Below are 19932 nucleotides of genomic sequence, written 5' to 3'. Positions count from 1 at the left end.
AGAGAGATAAAAAGAGATAAAAAGTGAGAAAAAGAGAGAGAAACAAAGAAATAAAGAGATAAATGTAGAGAGAGAATGTCTTAATTAAATGACACGTTTAACACAAAGGTAACTCCTGTTATATCACATGAAAAGAAGAAAAAGAAAAGAACGTGACCCGTTATGACACCCATTGAGTAGCTCAGATTGTTAGAATCCGGAAAATGTAAATTTGCAAAATTGGTTGAATCTTAAAAAAAAAAAAAAAAAAATTAAACCGGGTTGACATTTATTTATTTATCTTTCGGTTGTTTTTGCTTTAGAAAAAAAAAAGTAAATTCCATTTTCAGGAGGGGGGGGGAATAAAAAGAAGCAAATATCAGCATATGCCTCAAATAAGTCCGTTGACATATTTTATAATGCCTGGGAGCGAAATAGATCTACGTATGAAGTGATCCAGATGATGAAAGAACATCAAGTGTGATATCGCCAAATATGGTTAAACGACGCAAAGTGGGTGAGTATTTATATGTGAAGCGTAATGATAACATACACAAATAACTTTAAAAAATATCACCGTTGACAGTTTGCTAATACAGAAGAAATTCTTCAATAAAAATCCTCACCTAACGGAAATAACTTTTATTCTTTTATTATTATTATTACATTTTTACCCAAAGCAAGACACAGTGCCACTTTGATGTAGGGGCTACCATCTGAGACATAATTCGTAGGTTACTATGTAAGGATTTAAGCAGCAAGATGTCTGTTTACATTACATTTAAACTTCTGCAAGAGTAGTTGCAATTATGTTTTATTTTGTTACTACCGGGGGTACCCGGCGTTACCCAGGTATGTTGCAGTGGTGTAGTTAAGGGTATAAAAAGTAGCCCAGAGGGAAGGGGTGGGAAGAAACAACAGAGTGGAGAGAGGTGTTAAAAAAAAAAGTGGTAGTAGAGGCTGGAACACGTAACGCAAAGTAGAAAAAAAGGTAAGGTTATAAAAAAAAAAAAAATGTCAGTAGGCAGACAGGTTAGAACCCGTAACTTAACACGAAGGCGGGAAAGAAGGTGAAAAAAACGTAACGTGTTAGCCGATGTCGCCATCGCGCAAGCAGAAGTTGTATGCGTCGAATTTAAGCATAGTCAATCGAACGTACGAAGATTTAAATGCTTTGCCGCTTTTTCGAACAGTTTTGCTTTATAAGATGATGCCACGGCAGGAATTTTGTTTAACTCAATTAAAAAAAAAAAAAAAAAAAAAAAAAAAAGAGACGGTGTCCGTTTGCGAATCTGAGATATTAGGATCTGGGAAGTAAAGCATGCGAAAACTTCTTGCAGAATATAACCGACGCGAGAACCCCAACGCAAAAAGCATTTTGTGGACATACACAAATGCTTGCGCTCATTTTGCCTTTTATATATTAGACTAGCGGGGGGTACCCGGCGATGCCCGGGTGTTTTGAGGTGTGTATGGTTTTGGGTAAATCCAAATTCCCGGGGGGGGGTAAAATAAAAAAAAAGTTTTGATAGGTGAGTATGAGGATCGAACCCTTGAGGCAAAGTTAGAAATTAAAGTGTTAAAAAAAAAAACCGTGCAACGCTAACCAATGGGCCACCGCGACATACAAAGGAACGCGTTTAAATTTATTTATTTATTTATTTAACTATTGACAGGTAGCAGCAATAAAAGTTAACTCTGTTGCTTCTATTTGACTTAATTATTGAGGTCAAATAGAACAGTTAACTTGGGTTTGACTGGTTTTTCCCCAACATATGTTGGGTATTTTCCAGACTGATTAGCAACTGTCTGATATAAGAAGACTTTGTCCCCACATTGATCAAAGCTGATTGCTTCTAGACATTTCCCGGTGCGATGCCGAGAACGTTGTTCGTTAACTTTGAATTAGTTTCGCCTTTATACGAAAAAGCCCAATCAACACGCGAGAAGCCAAAATAGCAATAATTTTGTAAAAGTCGATATAAATAAATCTATACGCCAGGCGTTTTCCTAACTCCTAGATATTATTATATAGAAGCTATATAAACACTTGTAAGCGATCGTAACGAACCTGGGAGCGTGTGCTAAAGAAGCCTTTGCGAAACATACACAAAATGGTCACACACATTTTGCCTTTTATATATATATACTAGCGGGGGGTACCCGGCGATGCCCGGGTGTCTTGAGGTAAATCAAAACTCCGGAGGGGGGGGGGTAAATAAAAAATATGTTTTGGTAGTTAAGTATGAGAATCTAACCCGTACCCTTGAGTTGGAAATTAATGTGTGAAAAAAAAAAAAAAAACCAGGAGACGTTACCCATTGGGTCACTGCGACATACATACAACATACTCAGGTTTGAATTTATTTATTAAACTATAAAAACAGGCGTGCGCAATAAAAGTTAACTCTGCTGCTTCCATTTGACCTAATTAAGAAGGTCAAATAGAAGTCACGCAGTTGTTTACCCAAGTTTGACTGTTTTTGTTTTTTTCCCCCAACATCTGTTTGGGGGAGGGGAACCAGCTCCCAATTGTTCAGATTGAATAAAAATTGTCTGATGTACAACATTGATCAAAGCTGATTGCTTCTGGACATTTCCCGGCGCAATGCCGACGACTTGTTAACTTTGAATTAGTTTCGCTTTTTATACGAAAAAGCCTCATCAACATGCGAGAAGCCAAAATAGCAATAATTTTGTAAAAGTCGAGGTAAATAAATCTAGATGCGACGTACTTTCCCAAATCGTACATATTATTATTTAGGACCCATATAAACAGTTGTAAGCGATAGTAACGAACCAGGGACCGTGTGCGAGAAAAGCCTTATGAAGACATACACGAAATGGTCACACACATTTTGCCTTATATATATATATATATATATATATATATATATATATATATATATATGACTAGCAGGGTTATCCGAAGTTGCCCGGGTGTTTAGAGGTGTGTGTGTGTTGGGGGGAGCAAATCAAAACAAAAGATTAAGCGAATAACCCTGTTTAAATATTAAAAAAAAACAAACGAACGTGATGCAAACAAACGATGTTAAAATTTCTTAAAATTGGAAAAATAAAAAAAGAAAACGCGAACGTAATAAAAAAAAAAATAAAACGAACGTAATGCAAAACGAACACTGTTAAAACTTCTTAAAAACATCTAAAAAAGAAAAAAAAAACAGCGAACGCGAAAAATGGCATAAATAACCCTGTTTTAGTTGGCGGTGGGGGGTGTAGATGGAAACTAAAAGTAATAACCCTGTTTAAATATTTCAAAAAAAAAAAACGAACAAAAACAAAAAAACAGCGAAAAAAGTTTTGGAAGGGAGGTAGGATCGAACCCGAAGCCTTGAAGTTAATAGTCTGATGACATGGCATTACGCCACGAAGCCAACGACTTTACAAAAAGAGTCGAAAATAAGCGAAGGTGGTTTTCTAGGTCAAATATCACGCCATAGCAGGAGCAGAGAGAACGAATTGACAGCGCGAATTTTGTTGTAAGATAAAAGTGGCCGAAATAAAAAATTTACGACGTCGTTTAGTAAGTGTTAGATATTATCATCTTGGTAGCATATAAACAGTTATAAAAATGAGCGAGGAAGCCGACAAGCAGCCGGAAAAAAGTCTTTGCCGGACATATAGAAAAAAAAAATGCGCACACACACACACTTTTGCTTTTATATATATATATATATATATATATATATATATATACTAGTGGGGGCACCCGGCGTTGCCCGGGTGTTTGGAGGTGTGTGTTGGTGGGGGGGGGTCGATTAAAACAACCCTTTAAAAAAAACAAAAAAAAAACGTTGGCCGGTTGTTTGAAGGTGTAAAAGAAAAAAAAATAGTTTTAGTATAAAGGTAGGCTTGAACCCTGAACATTTGACGCGGAGGTGGAACGGAAATGGAAAAAAAAACCCACTGTGACCTAACCATCTCGACCATGGGAACAGATGAATTGATACGTGCGTTAAGTTGACGTTTATAAACCGAAATTAGCAGGGGCGACAACATCAAGTTGCAGAAGCCAGTTTCTGTTTTCCCCGCTACGCAGCGATCAAACAATAAAAAAACACAAAAAAACTAACGTAAGGCAAATGAACGATGAAAACAGAAAACAAACACGTGAAAAATGGCTTAAATAAGCCTGTTTCGATATTAAAATTTTAAAAATCGGTGGGTACGCGGGGTTTTTTGGGTGTTGCTAAGAATAAGTGAAGTAAAAAAAAAAAAAAAAAAAAAAAAAAAAGCAGAAATACGAACGTTATGTGAAAAATGGCTTAAATAACACTGGTTCAATATTTAAATTTAAAAAATTGAAAAAAAACAAAAAACAAAACACATCTCACACCACGATTCGAACCCAAAACGTTTAGATAATGAACCAAGGCCTTAACCAACTGAGCTAACACGACGTACATGAAATTTGTTCGGTTTTTCAACTATTTAAAGTAAATCAGGTCATGACGTCATCTGACGCATGCGTATAATCGGTCATTGTCACGAGAGGACCGTTTTTGTTGCCCCCCACCTCTGTCGAAAATTGTCGATTTCGGGGTGAAAAAATGAACGTTTTGGGCCAATTTTTCGATATTTTTCGAGCAAAGGATGGAGCTTCAATGTGATACAGAGTTTGTGAATTTTCGTCGCGTCTGTTGAAAGTTTTTAGCAGACATCCAAACATACACACATACATACATACATTTTCGCTTTTATATATATATATATACTATCGTTATTTTCATGGCAAGTGCTCACTAGAGATCCACTTTATAGCCCCCCCTTGCCAAATTCACAAAAACACTCGTCTAGCTGAAAACACTATCAATAATTTCTCCCACTCTCTATCTGTACCTAAATCTAAACGTAGATTCCATGAACAAAGTTTCTTTCCTAGAACTGCCCGCATGTGGAACACTGTTCCATTGGTCTGTTTCCCGGCCAATTACAATATGGTAGACGTCAAGTCCAATGTAAACAAATTCTTGTTGAACCTTAAATAATACTAATTCTACCCAATCTACACCACTAACAATTACTACGTTGTAAAATTTACAAATATTTACTTTTAATTTTGTTGTACATGTTAAATATTTGATTAATGCCTGTTTCATAGTCTGGCATGTGTTCGACGGCTTTCAGAAATTGATAAGCTAATCTATTTCTGACCAGGTCTTTATTTATCCATCTCTCTCTTTCTCAAACCTATTCCTATAATTTCTTCATGTTTTCTTCAACCTGCTAGGCTTCGTATCGGTATTGACTCGAGTCAAAGTCATTAAACGCTTTCTTTTTCTTCTTCATCTTCATCATCATCATCAGTTTAACGGCCGTTTTAGATGCTGGCATGTGTTAAACGTCTTTTAGAAATTGACTTCCTAATTTATCAATGCCCAGGTCTTTATTTATCCTTCTCTCTCTCCCCAAATCCATCCTTATAATTTCTTCCTTGTGTTTTCCTTGGCCTTCACCTGTGAACTGAACACGTCTGAAGGAAAGTTGGGAGCGAGAGAGAGAGGCCAAAGATAGAAGTTGGGAGATCGACCAGAGGAAAAAAAAAGTTGGGAGATTGACCAGGGGGGGGGATATCGACCAGGGGGGGAAAAATTGGGAGCTCGACCAGGGAGGGAAAACGACCAGGGGGGGATATCGACCAGGGGGGGGGGAAGTTGGGAGATCGACCAGAGGAAAAAAAAACGTGACCATACCATCAAAGTCTCCTGTTCTGCACACATCTTCCTATACTCCCTAGATTTAATCTTGCTCTGAGGCCATCAGTAGGGCTAGGACAACAGCATACTCTTTTCATTGTTTTGACTCTCGAGTGTGTATCCGTTGATATCTTATATGCTTTTATATAGATTGATGTGGTTCTCGGTTGATTAACTGTGCCTATGTTAGATATATACTCGAGAGTCAAAACAATGAAAAGAATATGCGGTTGTCATAGGCCCAGTCATCAGATCTAGGCCGGTCTTTAAAACACACATCACACATTCATCGTATCATTGTATAATTCTCATATCATTTCACTTCTATACATCGTCACTTTGTACGCATGTTTGATAAGACTAATTTCTTAATCATGACACGGTACAAAACTGTTTTCGAAATCTAGTGGGTGGGAGCCTTTTCACCTCCCTATTGCATCTTTCTTACAGAAGAGAACATCACGAGCCTATCTCTTCCCTATTGCTATTTTTAGGACAGGTGCTCGACTGAGCCTACATCTATGATCCCCCCTTCAAAACACTTGCTACAAACACTTGTCTAGCTACGACGACTGTCAACAATTTCCATTACCCGCTTTCTGTGCCTAAACTAAACGAAAATTCCATGAGCAAAGTCTCTTTCCATCTGTAGAGCACAATATTGTGGGGCTGCTTTCCAGCTGATTACAGCATGGTCGTTTTCAAGTCTAATATGAATAAATTCTTATTGAGCCGTCCTCTCAAGTAATTAAACCCTGCCAAAGTTTCATCATTACCGACCATCACGGTGTTGTCTCACCGTCTACCGGACATTCATTAACCCTTATCCCCGAGTGGCCTTTGGGTGTTGATAAGCGGTGATCTCACCCCTGCAGTAAAAAAAAAAAAAAAAAAAGCCGAGCTGCCCAACCACAAATGAAAAATTTACTTTCATCATGACTAATGTTTGTGCAAAATTTCAAAATAAATAAATAAAACATCCAAGGCGCGGTTATTAAGAAAGATACAAACAAACAAAACGGACGAACTGGAGTGAATTACTAAGTTCAATCCCTCCTTTGTCAGGGAGGGAGGGGTGACCACAAATACTACACAACCTCATTAGCATTGCCAAGCAAATATACATTCTCCAGAAATGTGCTCGAACATAATGGCTTCCGGGCAAGGCCGGGTTAGTATAGTCCAACATAAAATGAGGAAGGCAAATAAACGCACAAAGTCGAACGTTCTGGACTTTTCCATGAAAATTCCAGAATGAGTGCATATTAGGGGGGGGAGGTAGTAAGTGGTTGATTAACAGGAAAATGTTTTCGTATTAAGGTGAGAACGTAAGAGTATCGCATATTTATACAGAACTTCTGAATTTATAATTCTAACATCATGGGAGCCAACAAATGGACACGGGGAAGCGAGGAGAAGGGGATGACTCACATTCAATCTATCAGGAGTCAATGTTTTCATAAAACAAAACAAAAAAACAAACAGAACTAAAAGATAATTTTAAAAAAATAAATAAATAAAAAGAAAGTAAACCCAGTTAATACAGTTTCGGTAATAGAAGCTAAAAACCAACATTTTTTTACATGGAAGTAACCACTTATCAAGGCCCAGAAGCCACTTGGGGATAAGGGTTATTCCGTGTACCGTAATCAATGGGATAGTATCATAGTAATCGTTAGTATTGGAGATTTGATAAAGTGTCTTACTTAAGGGGGCGGTTCATCAGGAATTTGTTTATGGTAACGAGTCACCAGTTCTCCAGACCAAAAGCCACTCGAGGAAAAGGGTTATTAAGATGGATGGATTGTCGGTTGAATGATGAAGAATATTATGAGAAGATTGAATGAACAAAGGTTGATGTTTTATGAGCAGAATTATCGAGTTGGAAGGTATACTGTCTGATTCCAACTTCTTGAATCCCAATATACCATACTCCTTGAATCGCAGTATACCAGACTCCTTGGATTCCAGTATACTGAATTCCTTGGATCCCAATACACCAGACTTTCTAGTCTGAACTGAAAAGTGCATCAAATAAAGAAATCCTGGTGATTGATTAGAGAGTGGTAGTAGACTGCTGTGTTTGAGTAAAAGTTACTCCCACTTCCTCTAAGTATGACTTTTGTGAGAGTCAGCTAAGTCAGAATTAATGTGGAACATTTGTAATCGAATAAAAATGACTAATAATTTCCAGAAACATGCATTATTTATTTACAGGCAGCATAGTCATATTGGAATTATATATATTATACTTAATTTTATTAATATAGTAGATAAAGATAATTATATATATAGCACCTTTGCTGATGACACAACTCTCTATAAAAGGCACGAGGGAAAAACAAATGAACACATATCTAAGGAAATGGCAGAAACACTAGAGGAAGACTTCCAATCTGTAGTGGAATGCAGACAAAAATGGATGGTCACATTCAATGCCACCAAGACTAAGCTTATTTCTTTCAATAATTATAAGAAACCTTCTCTACCACCAATAGCAATGGCCAAGAACACATTACCTGTAAGTACTTCCTTTAAACTCCTCGGCCTAACGTTTACAGAGAACATGAACTGGAATAGATACATTGAGAGCATTGCCAAGGCTGCTGCAAAAAAAGTGGGCTCTCTCTACTGTGCTAGAAAACTACTTATGCCTGAAAGTATCCTGTACCTCTATAAGGCCACCATTCGCCCATGCATGGAGTACTGTTGTCACATTTGGGCTGGTGCATCTGCTACTTGTCTCTCACTCCTGGACAGTTTGATTAGTCCTGAACTGTCATCTAGGCTTCAACCTCTGTCTCATCGACGAAATGTTGCATCCCTTTGCCTGTTCTACAAGTATTTTATTGCTGAATGCTCTCACAAACTGTACGGCACAATCACGCTGACACACCGGTTCTCGCCATATCACCGAAGTTAAGCAAGGTTGAACTTGGCCAGTACCAGATGGGTGACCATTTGGGAAGGCTAAGTGCTGTATATACCTTCTGGGAAGGTTGGGCATTGGGCCAGCACCCTCACCCTGTAAAAAAAAAAAAAAGAACTCCTCGCTACAAAAACATCTACAAAAAGTTGTAGATGGTCTATGCCCCTCCAGGGGCTCAAAAGGCTATGGAATGGCTCTGACGAACTACATCCTCGACATGAATACCCTCAACAAACCTAAGAAGCAGCTAAATCCCACCTCTTCACAGTAGAGATCCCTAGGTGTAAGAAAGCCTTCTATTCCAATAGTTTCTTCCCCAGAACTGCTAGACTTTTGAACTCCCTTCCGGGATTCTGCTTTCCCAACTGTACTGACATGCAGAAGTTCAAGTGTAATGTGAACAAACATCTTGCTACTCATCTCCCTTCATAATATCTCTGCAACGTATGTCCCCGATAGTAGCCCCTTACTTCAAAGTAGCACTGTACCTTGTTTGGGGTAAAAATTGAATTTAAAAAAAAAAAAAAAAAAAAAAAGAACCTGTGTATATAGTCCTATAATGAATGAATTTTCAGGAGAAAAAAAAAATCGACTTTATTTTATTAATATAGTAGATAAGAGACAAGTGGAAGTTATTTGCATCTGACTATTTGTGCAATACCACTTTCAAAATGGTAGTCAGCATCACAAATTCCTCTAGAAAGTTTTGCTACTGAACAGAAACAAGTAGACAATGCCGTCTAAGAAAGCGATGGCGGCACACCAGAGACAACAACTTTGCGCTGGGATGAAGAACACTTTGAAAGATAGATTTACAGTCAACATAAGATTTTTGTGAGTAAATATTTTCGTTTCATTTTTTTTTTTTTGTCTCTCTCCCCCCCCCCCCCCCGCGCCCGACAAAAGTCGGGTGGACCTGTAAATTCACTCGTCCGTTCGTCTGTCCGCACTTTTCTCAATAACTACGCCTTGGAATTGTTTTAAAATTTTGCACAAACATTAAACATGATACGAGTTAAAAAAAGGAACAGAAGGATTTTCCGGGAAAACTCTGGTTAACCCCCCCCCCCTCATAGGGGTGCCTTTCAGGTTAAAATGGACACTTTAAAAACGAAGCAGTAAATCGTCTATGGCAACATAAGAGAGTGGATTAGGGCGCTGGACTGTAATACATAAGGTCCAAAGTTCGAATCCTACCAACAGTCAAACTACGCTGATGAGAAGTAGGGCTCTGAAACACGCATGTCCGTAGATTACTGTTTCTAAAAATAATAAAATATATATAAATACTGGTATTTATATTAGATTGAAGTTTACCACTGCTTATATCATCTGCATCGCCTTTGATTTCATTATTTTTTTATATAGATATATACTAGACTACACGTGACCCGTTGGGTCAGTATGTTATATTAGCTATGGAATTCATGTATGAGCGTGACACTTGTTACGTAAAGAAAATAGCTTTTTGTGACATAACAGAAAAATTTCTATGAAAGTATATTAAAATAAAAAAAAAGAATATAGATAGATTTCTATGAGTCATTCTTTTTATAATTGTTTATTTTTGGAAAAAAAAAACTTACAACAATTGAATTATAAGTGGTTTGTCATACTTGTAGGTAAATGTGCACTGAACAGATACCATAATACTTAAAGTTAAATTCAAATTTTGATATATCTTTTAATTTAAACGCAAAAAAAAAAAAAAAAAACACAATTGGGACGCTGAAACCGTACACAGTAAAACAATACATTTTATTGTCGCGTTGATTATTTATTTATAACGCAAATAAAAACATTTTCAGGGTCATTTATTTATGTTGGTAGTGTAGAAGAAAATATATGAATGTTTTTTAAAAAAGGTGTATCAAAAATTGGAGAATAAATTAAAAACAAAATGAAGGCGGTGGGTAAATCGTCGTTGTAAAATGCTCTTATGCTTGTCAACGGGTTAAAGTAGATTTATTTGTATGAAAATTGCGTTAAAATAACTTAAACCTAACATGGAAATGAATGATGTAAAAAAAAAAAAAAAAAAAAAAATGCAGAAAGTATTCACAATTGTTTATTTGGACAATTTAAACGCGAAAAAAATACGATTGGGATGCTGAAAACGTACACAGTAAAACAATGTTTTATTGTCACGTTGATTATTTGTTTATGTACAAATGTGCAACCAGAAGCCGTAAACCGGATGTTGGGTTACAACACCCGTTACAAGGTCATTGGAGTTTTATATATATTTATCCACGTCTCTCTATATATATAACTCGATCCACGTCTCTCTCTCTCTCTCTATATATATATAAGTGAACGTGTCTGTGTACATTTCCCTATGCAATAACTGTTAATCTTTAGTCTACAGACTCGAAATTTGATATACAGGGTACTGAGATTTGGGAAAATCGATGTGATCGGTTTTTGGCCAGAAATTTGGCGATTAAGGGGTCAAAGTTCAATAATTTTACCTTTGAGAACTCTACTAAACTCCTCCGACAATTTTGGGTCTACGCACTTGAAATTTTAGATATAGATTCCTTGGACATGGATCTAACTTAATAACTTGATGTGAGCCCAAAACAATAAATTTTAAGGGGTCATAATAGGGGTCAAAGTTAAAAAACTGACCTCTGCGGTCTCTTCCAAATTACTCAGACAATTTCTGGTCTAAATATTTGAAATTTCACATAAAAGGTATTCAGAGATAGGGCAAGCTTTTTCATCAGTTTGGGTCGAAAATTTTTACTTACTAATATATAAATATATGTATGTATTTCTGTTTGCATGTCTGCCTTAAATTTTCAATAGAGGCAACGGATTTTACCAAGATCAGTATCGTTTTAAAGTTCGACCTTTCATACAACAAATATCGAAAAATTGACTAAAAACATTAATATCTTCCCCTTCAACTAGGCGCTTTTCTATAGGGAGCGAGGTCACTTTTTTTGCCGATATTTTTGAAAGTTATCCTCTCCTTTAGATTGTCTAGCCTTAATTTAAAAAAATGTTGCTTCCGGTTTGGCGATGGTCGTAACAGCATAAAAGTTAGGTTTTACCCCGTTCTTTTCCTCCTTTGCGGTACGAGTTCGAGCCTGCCTTCCTACTACAACTTTTTTTTTTTTTTTTGCTCAACATACATATCCAAACACCCGCGCAATGCCGGGCTGAAATGCTAGTATATATATATATATATATATATATATATATATATATATATATATATATATATATACACACACACACACACACACACACACAAACATATATATCAATTCATCCACATCTATCTCTTTCTCTCTTTATATATATACTAGCATCGGTGCCTGGCGTTGCCCGGGTGTTTGAAGGTATATGCTGAGCAAAAAAAATAAAAACAAAAAAAAGGTCAATTTTTTAAGCTTATACCCCTATTATGACCCCTTAACATTTATTGTTTTGGGCTCAAATCAAGTTATTAAGTTAGATCCATGTTCGAGGAACCTTTATTTAAAATTTCAAGTGTTTAGACCTAAAATTGTCGGACGAGTTTGGTAGAATTCTCAAAGGTCAAATCGTTTAACTTTGACCCCTTAACAGACAAATTTCTGGCCGAAAACCAATAACAAAGATTTTCCCAAATCTCAGTACCCTGTATATCAAATTTCGAGTCTGTAGACTAAAAATTGACAGAGTTATTGCGTAGGGAAATTTATACAGACACACACACACAGACACATTCACTTTTATAGATATACTAGCAGAGGTGCCCGACGTTGCTCGGGTGTTTGGAGGTGTATGCTGTGCAAAAAAAGCAAAAAAACAAAAAAAAAATGGTTAATTTTTTAAAACTTTGACCCCTATTATGACTCCTTAAAATTTATAGTTTCGGGCTCAAATCACTTTATTAAGTTAGATCAAGGTTCAAGGAACCTATATCTAAAATTTCAAGTGTCTAGACCCAAAATTGTCGGAGGAGTTTGGTAGAGTTCTTAACGGTCAAATCGTTGAAATTTGACCCCTTAACAGCCAAATTTCTGGCTGACACCCATCACATCGATTTTCCCAAATCTCAGTACCCGGTATTTCAAATTTCGAGTCTATAGACTAAAAATTGACAGAGTTATTGCGTAGAGAAATGTACACAGACAGACAGACACACAGACAGACAGACACGTTCACTTTTATAGATATATATATATATATATATATATATATATACATACACCAGTCTATCCATGCCTCCTCTTCCCTCTCTCTCTATATACATCAATCTATCCACGTCTCTCTCAATCAATCTGTATGTTTGTCCATACCTCTCTCTCTCTCTCTCAATCTATCCACGGCATTCTGCTCTAAATCAATTGATCTATCCATCTCTCAGTTCATCGATCCTTTTCAACAAATCAATATACGCTCTCTCTATATATCAATCTACTTCTCTCTCCCTTTATCTCTCTCTCTCTCTCTCTCTCTCTCTCGATTGATCGATCTATTCACCTGCCTCTCAACATATCTTACAACTAATCAATCTTCTTTGATAAAAAACATTTACTGATTTACAAGAAATAAATCTTTTTTTTTCTTTAACAATATTTTCTCCAGCTATCTCCATTAGTTCATCTACCTTTTCTTTTCAATTTTGCAATTTTTATCAACATATAATAATCCTTCTTCGTCAATACTTCTTGAATTTTTTTTTTTTAATTCAAAGATGGTGTAACCAAAAGAAAATACAATTGCATCTTCACTTCCGATTTTCGTATTCTGTTATCAGGCCCACATTCCTTTATTTTCTTTTAAAGTTGATGAGTTTCTTTTCCTCTGACGAGTAAAGGGGTAACAGACAGATTAAAAAATTGACAATAATTACATGAATGATTCTGCGCTACGAAACAGGTGCTGTCAGGAATTAAACATCTTAACATGTTTAAAGAAATAAACGGTAAGATGGACAACATCTTAAATTTTTTAATATCGACCTTGTCATTTATTTGTATACTAGCATAGGTGCCCGGAGTTGCCCAAATGTTTGGAGGTGTGGTGTTGAGCAAAAAAAAAAAAAAAAAAAAAAAAACAACAAAAAAACAAATGTTGTAGTGGGTAGAGGGTAGACAGATCCTTAAGCTTAGAGCGTAAATTTAAAACTTTGATAAAATTGGAATAAGGATTCTAGACATAAGATTTAGTAACATATGTGGATTTTTTTTTTTTATCTTTGTAAGGGGAGATAAAAGTGGTGTAAAACTGTTCTGTTCGGTATATGTGGGTGGGAGGGAGTAATTTTTACTACTATATGTTATTATCCTTCATAGTTTATTTATTTCTTATCCCCCCCCCATCTCTTTCTCTCTTGCATTTCTTTCTTTCTCTCTCTCTCTCCTTACATTTCTTTCTTTCTCTCTCTCTCCTTCCATTTCTTTCTTTCTCTCTCTTTTTTTCACTCTACTTACATCTCTCTCTCTCTCTGATTCTTTCAGTGGCTTCTTAAAAGTTCTTGGCTTTTTGACTACAAGGAACAAGGTGTAGTATATGTTCTGATGCTAAACTTAGTTTATTCTGTTGTCGATCTGTAAAAGAGAACTTTGAACTTTATTTTATTTTTTTTTAATTTTTGTTCCAATTTAAAATGTTCCCTTTTCTTTCTTTTTTTTGGGGGGGGGGGGTAGATTTTCCCCTCTAATTAAAAACCGACCTTTATGTCTTTATATTTACCTCTGCCTTTATAGGAAGACAAGTAAAAAAAAAAAAACTGCTTGTATGCCTCACGCATACTGTAACATAATGCATACGAGCACATGAGAGAGTATCGGCAGCAGCAAAGAATGGCTGGTTTGCGAAGAGAGCAGCGGCAGCTGAAAATGCGCATATGCAAATTAGTAAGTGTGTGCGTGAGAAGAGGGAGGGGAAAAAAAGGGGAGAGTAAAATGCACTATGTGTTCGGGGCAAAAGAAAAGTGCGCGTCGAAGAAAATGGACTTGTAGGGTCAAAGCAGGATAATGTGTCTGCTGTGGCCAGTATGCAATCTAAGGAAGGAGAAACGCCACCAGGTTAGATGACCCGTGACAGTGAGAAACTTTTTAAGTGGTGCCGAAATGGGAAAGAAACGTCTAACAAAAAAACTCTTGTTAAAAAAAAAAAAATGCCATCTCGGATTTTTTTTTTTTTTCTTTCCTTTGTGTGTTTGTTAGTAACGGCTACATTACAATACCACCATTTGACTTAAGGAAGCCGAATGCAAAAAAAAAAAAAAAAAAAAAAAGTAAAAATTGAGAGGGGCTAATCTTACAAATCAAAATGGAATCGTTATTTCCTTTCCCCCCGACAACCCCCTCTTCTTCTCCTGGCCGTTTCTTTCCTCTAATTATAGACCAGAACATATTAGACTTTGCCTCCACCCTGGGGAATTGCAGATAAGGTTCACTGAGTGCTTGTCAGTTGTGAATAATTCTAAACCTCATACAAACAGGAGTTTTGACCATAAAAACAAATTTAGTCTACAGACGAAAATCTAAAACATTACCATTCGAATAGGAATAAAAACAGCAAAAATATTCAGGAAGTAAAATACGCATATATATATATATATATATATATATATATATATATATATATAGATAGAGAGAGAGAGAGAGAGAGAGAGAGGGAGGGTGGGAGAGGGGGGGAGAGAGAGAGGGGGGGAGAAGAGGTAGAGAGAGATAGATAAGGATAGAGATAGAGGGAGAGAAAGCAAGAAAGATTAAATATTGGTTAAATCAATTTAGGAAATTAATATAAGTTTATTTAAATGTTTCAAGAAATCAAGACAAGAAAAAAACAGGAACAGTGTACGATCATTTCAGAGACGATATCGAGTTTATTTAGATAGAATCTCCTCATCAGCACAATGCTGCATGTTAATTATTATTTTAATGTTAACACCCCTACTTCCCAATGTGCTGATAAGATAATTATATCATCTCGGAAATGATCGTACACTACTCCTATTTTTTTTTATCTTAATTTACTAGATTCACATTGTCACCCAAAAGAGTGCTCAATGTTTAGACAGAGCCAAAATAAGTGAATTTATTTTACAAACAAATGGTTACACATAAGCATACATGTTTCAGCGAAAACCCAGTAAGGGAATCGCTTCGTCAGGCCAAGGACAAATCCTCGGATTTTTATCTGTCAACTTGAGAGTTGTCCTTGGCCTGACGAAGCGATTCCCTTACTGGGTTTTCGCTGAAACATGTATGCTTATGTGTAGCCATGTGTTTGTAAACTAAATTCACTTTATATATATATATATATATATATATATATATATATATATATATATATATATATATATATATATATATATATACTAGCAAAAGTACCCGTCGTTGACTGGGTTCACAAACAGCCTACAGAAAATGGACTCTGATTTATGAAAGTACTAGCAGGGCTACCCGGCGTTGCTCGGGACCGTATAAACAATGAAAAAACAAAAGCAGATATTGAACATATGTTTTATTCTTAGGGAAGAGGAATCTTTCATCTCAAGTTTTAGCGTTACAAACAAACATTTGTCTTTTATATATATAGATAATGACAGGTTTTTTTGGGCCCCCCCTCGAAGATAACTGATCAGTTGACCAACTTCTAGTGGTCCGTTTGACGTGAAATTTCGATATTTGTCATCCGGGTGATGGGGCTTCGATATGATACCAAATTTGTCAAGTTTGGTTCCGTCTTTCAAAAGTTTTAGCGTTACAAACAAACATACATACATACACACAGACGTTTGGCTTTTATATATATAGATGATAGGTTATGAAAAAGAAGGGTTGTAAAGAGATAGCTTCGAATTTGGGGGTATCGAAACCCAAGCAAAATATGATCAAAGTACAAATGAAATAGATAAACACCATAATTTATTATACCATACCTGTTCACACTGAAACACATCACAATATTCTGTGGATCTATATAAAAAAACTTGTTAAACTTTGTGACATATTTCCATTCTATGGAGGTCAGGCGCGAACAAACAACCCATAATTTTATTATACCATATTTCTTCAAACTGAAACATAATTATTAAAGTATACTTACACAGATAGATATGAAAAGTCTTTATTAAAGTTTGTGCCTATTTCCATTCTATGGAGACCAGGTGCGAACGCAGACCCCACAATTTTATTATACCATCCCTATTTAAGTTAAAACATACTTATCAAAGTGTTCTTATGTACATCTATATCAAAAACACTGGTAAACGTTTTTTTTTTTTTAAATTTTTAATTTTTTTATTTCCATACTTTGTGGACCAGGCGCGAACGCAGACCCCACCAATTTTAATGAACCACCGTTCTGCCAGATCAAACATACTCATTCCTGTGTCTCGATACATCTATCATTATATGTAATCAGTTTTTTTAAAATAGTCAACCATATAGGAGCCTATTCGTGACCAGACACACAAAGACATTCAGCTATATATATATATATATATATATATATATGAGATTGTTCATGTGTGTGTGTGAGAACAACTCTCAACCTATACACTAGACTCAACAACTTTTTGATCTACAGACTTGAAATTTAGTATAAAGGGTATACAAACATGATCTGGAAAAAAAGTGCTGCTAAGGAGTCAAAATTGAAAAATTGGTAATTGGGGATCCTCGGATTTTTATCTGTCAACTGTTTCATGAATGCGCATGCGTGAATCATACACATGAAATATTACTTATGTTAAGAATAAGTGGGTTTGGAAACACTTTTTAAAGAACGTGTCAAGCTGGCCTAATGGTTATCGTACTTGCTGCACTGTTTTTAGGTTTTAGTTTTGATCTCAGCTTGAGTATATATATATATATATATTTTTTTTTTTTTTTACTCACAAGAAGTGAATTGTTTAGAAAAAAACATAATACTTGCATGTGCAGATCTCAGTTTCTTTCCGTTTTTTTTTAATTTTTTTTTTTAACTTTATTTTCAAATGAATGGAAGGTTACGTTTAATACCGAGCAACGCCGGGTAGGTCTGCTAGTAAATAAATAAAATAGAATGTTTTATATACTCACCTTTTCCCCCCGTTTTCCTTCATTCTGCGGAGTGTTTTTTTCTATCTCTCGCCAACATGTATTCGGTTTTTTCTTTTTTATCTATGAAAATAAAATGGTTAAAAAAAAAATTTAATATTTATTGAGACCTATTTCCTTTTCATATATATATATATATATTGCATAGGCACAACCACATCAAGGCCCAGAGACCACTCGAGGATAAGGGTTAAAGAGTGTACAATTGAAAAATTGGTACTTGGAAGTCATCAGATTTTTATCTGTTTCACGAATGCACATGTGCAAATCATTCACATGACAGAATAAGTAGATTTGAAAACACTTTGTAAAGATCGTATCAAGCTGGACTAATGGTTATCGCACGGCTCACTATCTTTAGGTTTTGGTTTCAATCTCAGCTCGAGTATTTTTTTTTTTTTCTACTTGCAAGAAGTGAACTGTTTAGAAAAAAAAAAAAGCACATAATACTCGCATGCACAGGTCTCAGTTTCTTTCTGTTTTTCTTTTGTTTTTTATTTTTTTTTATTTTTTTTTTGTTGAAGGAATTTAACGAGTGGGGGGCTTGAATCGCACACGATGGTTTAGAAGAGTTCTAAAGTCATAGATTAAAAATGTTTATACAATAGCTTGCAGTTACAGCAGAATTGCTTCCAATAAAGCCTTCATCTGAAAGAGACCAAGATTAAAGAATGTGTAGTTTCAGTTCGTAAAAAAAAAAAAAAAAACGTCTAAACACGGATAAAAGAATGGTCCATAAAAAATCCAATCATGATAGAGTTTGAAAATACGGAGACAGACAGACATATAGCCTTTTATATATTAGATTAGTGTTGGGATGATTAATCAGAACTTTTAGCTGCATCGGAATTGATATGGAAAAAATTTAAGCCCATTTTCTGATGCCAAAAACGATTCTTTTGTCTTTTTCTTTTCTCAATTTTGTTTAAAGCAGAAATAAAAAGTTACAAAATAAGAAAAAATGTCAGGCTTTGAATTCCAACAAAGTTTTGTACTATATATATATATATATATGTTTCAGGGCCAAAGCATCATTACCACTAGTTCAGAGCGCTCCAGCAGTACCTCACGATACCACCAGACTTTGTCGAGTTGTTGTCAATCCATGCAATTCTCTATATAAGAGCCAGGTACGTCCAAGGATTGAATACTGTTGCCACATCTGGGCAGGAGCTGCTAGAAAGGACTTGTCCTGCCTTGATATGGTTCAAAATAGATTTTGTAGCCTCATAGGAGATGTTCTTTTCTCTTCCCTGCAACCTCTTTCTCGCAGAAGAGATGTTGCGAGTTTGTTTCTGCTTTATCGTTATTTTCATGGAAAGTGTTCGACTGAGCTTCAATCTATGGTACCCCCCCCCTCGCCAAACTTTCACAAGAAACATCCGCCTAGCAGAAAACACTATCAATAATTTCCCGCACTCTTTATCTGTGCCTAAACCTAAACGTAGATTCCATGAACAAAGTTTCTTTCTTAGAACTGCCCACCTGTGGAATTGTCTTTTGTTTTCCTGCTTTCCAGCTGACTACAATATGGTTGTCTTCAAGTCTAACATAAACAAGTTTTTGATGAGCTGTTCCATATAAGTTAACAAATTTACCGAATTTCCATTACTAATGATTACTATATTGTCCAATTCTCTATTGTACACTCTATAACCCTTATCCTCAAGTGGCCTCTTGTCCTTGATAAGTGGTGATGCCTATGTAAAAAAAAAAGTTTTCTCATTAAATTCATGCACAAACTTGTTTGTCTGATAGCGTACTAAAAACAAAAGAAAAAAAAATCAATACAGTTCAACTATAATTTATAACATAAAACAAAGCAAAAATAATATTATGCAAATTTGACATCCCATTTTCTCTGGTAAGTGAAATTCATTTATAACAACCAGGGCTATCAGACGTTGCCCGGTGGACGAAGAGAGGAGTATAGGTAACGACATAGAATATCCATTTAAAAGTTCTGCCGCATCTTTCTTCTAATTAAATGAATTTATTTCTCTATCATATATATATATATATATATATATATATATATATATATATATATGTGTGTGTGTGGTAAGGATGGCCGGTCTAAACAGTTTCTTAAGAAATTCAAACACAATTAGTGTATCGGGGGATAATATATATATATATATATAAGTAAAATGATCCATAATTTATACTTAAAAATCGGTTCGAAAAGGAAGAACAAACAAAATCAGTAAATTGTACGATCGTTTCAGAAACGATGTTTTTATTGAGATAG

General features: G+C 35.6%; 1 protein-coding gene across 1 annotated transcript in view; it reads right to left on the bottom strand.

The window, feature by feature from the left end:
* The window catches only part of LOC145267031 (uncharacterized), a 440938-nt gene that overhangs the window by 228350 nt on the left and 192656 nt on the right, over window positions 1-19932 (bottom strand). Inside the window, exon 2 of the mRNA XM_080122968.1 lies at window positions 17664-17744. The gene's annotated coding sequence lies outside the window, so the exon portion shown is untranslated. The remainder of the gene's footprint in view (window positions 1-17663; window positions 17745-19932) is intronic.

This window comes from Euprymna scolopes, chromosome 42 (genome assembly GCF_053919585.1).
Source record: "Euprymna scolopes isolate OS-2025 chromosome 42, ASM5391958v1, whole genome shotgun sequence".
NCBI lineage: Eukaryota > Metazoa > Mollusca > Cephalopoda > Sepiida > Sepiolidae > Euprymna > Euprymna scolopes.
This window is presented reverse-complemented; position numbering and strand designations above follow the sequence as displayed.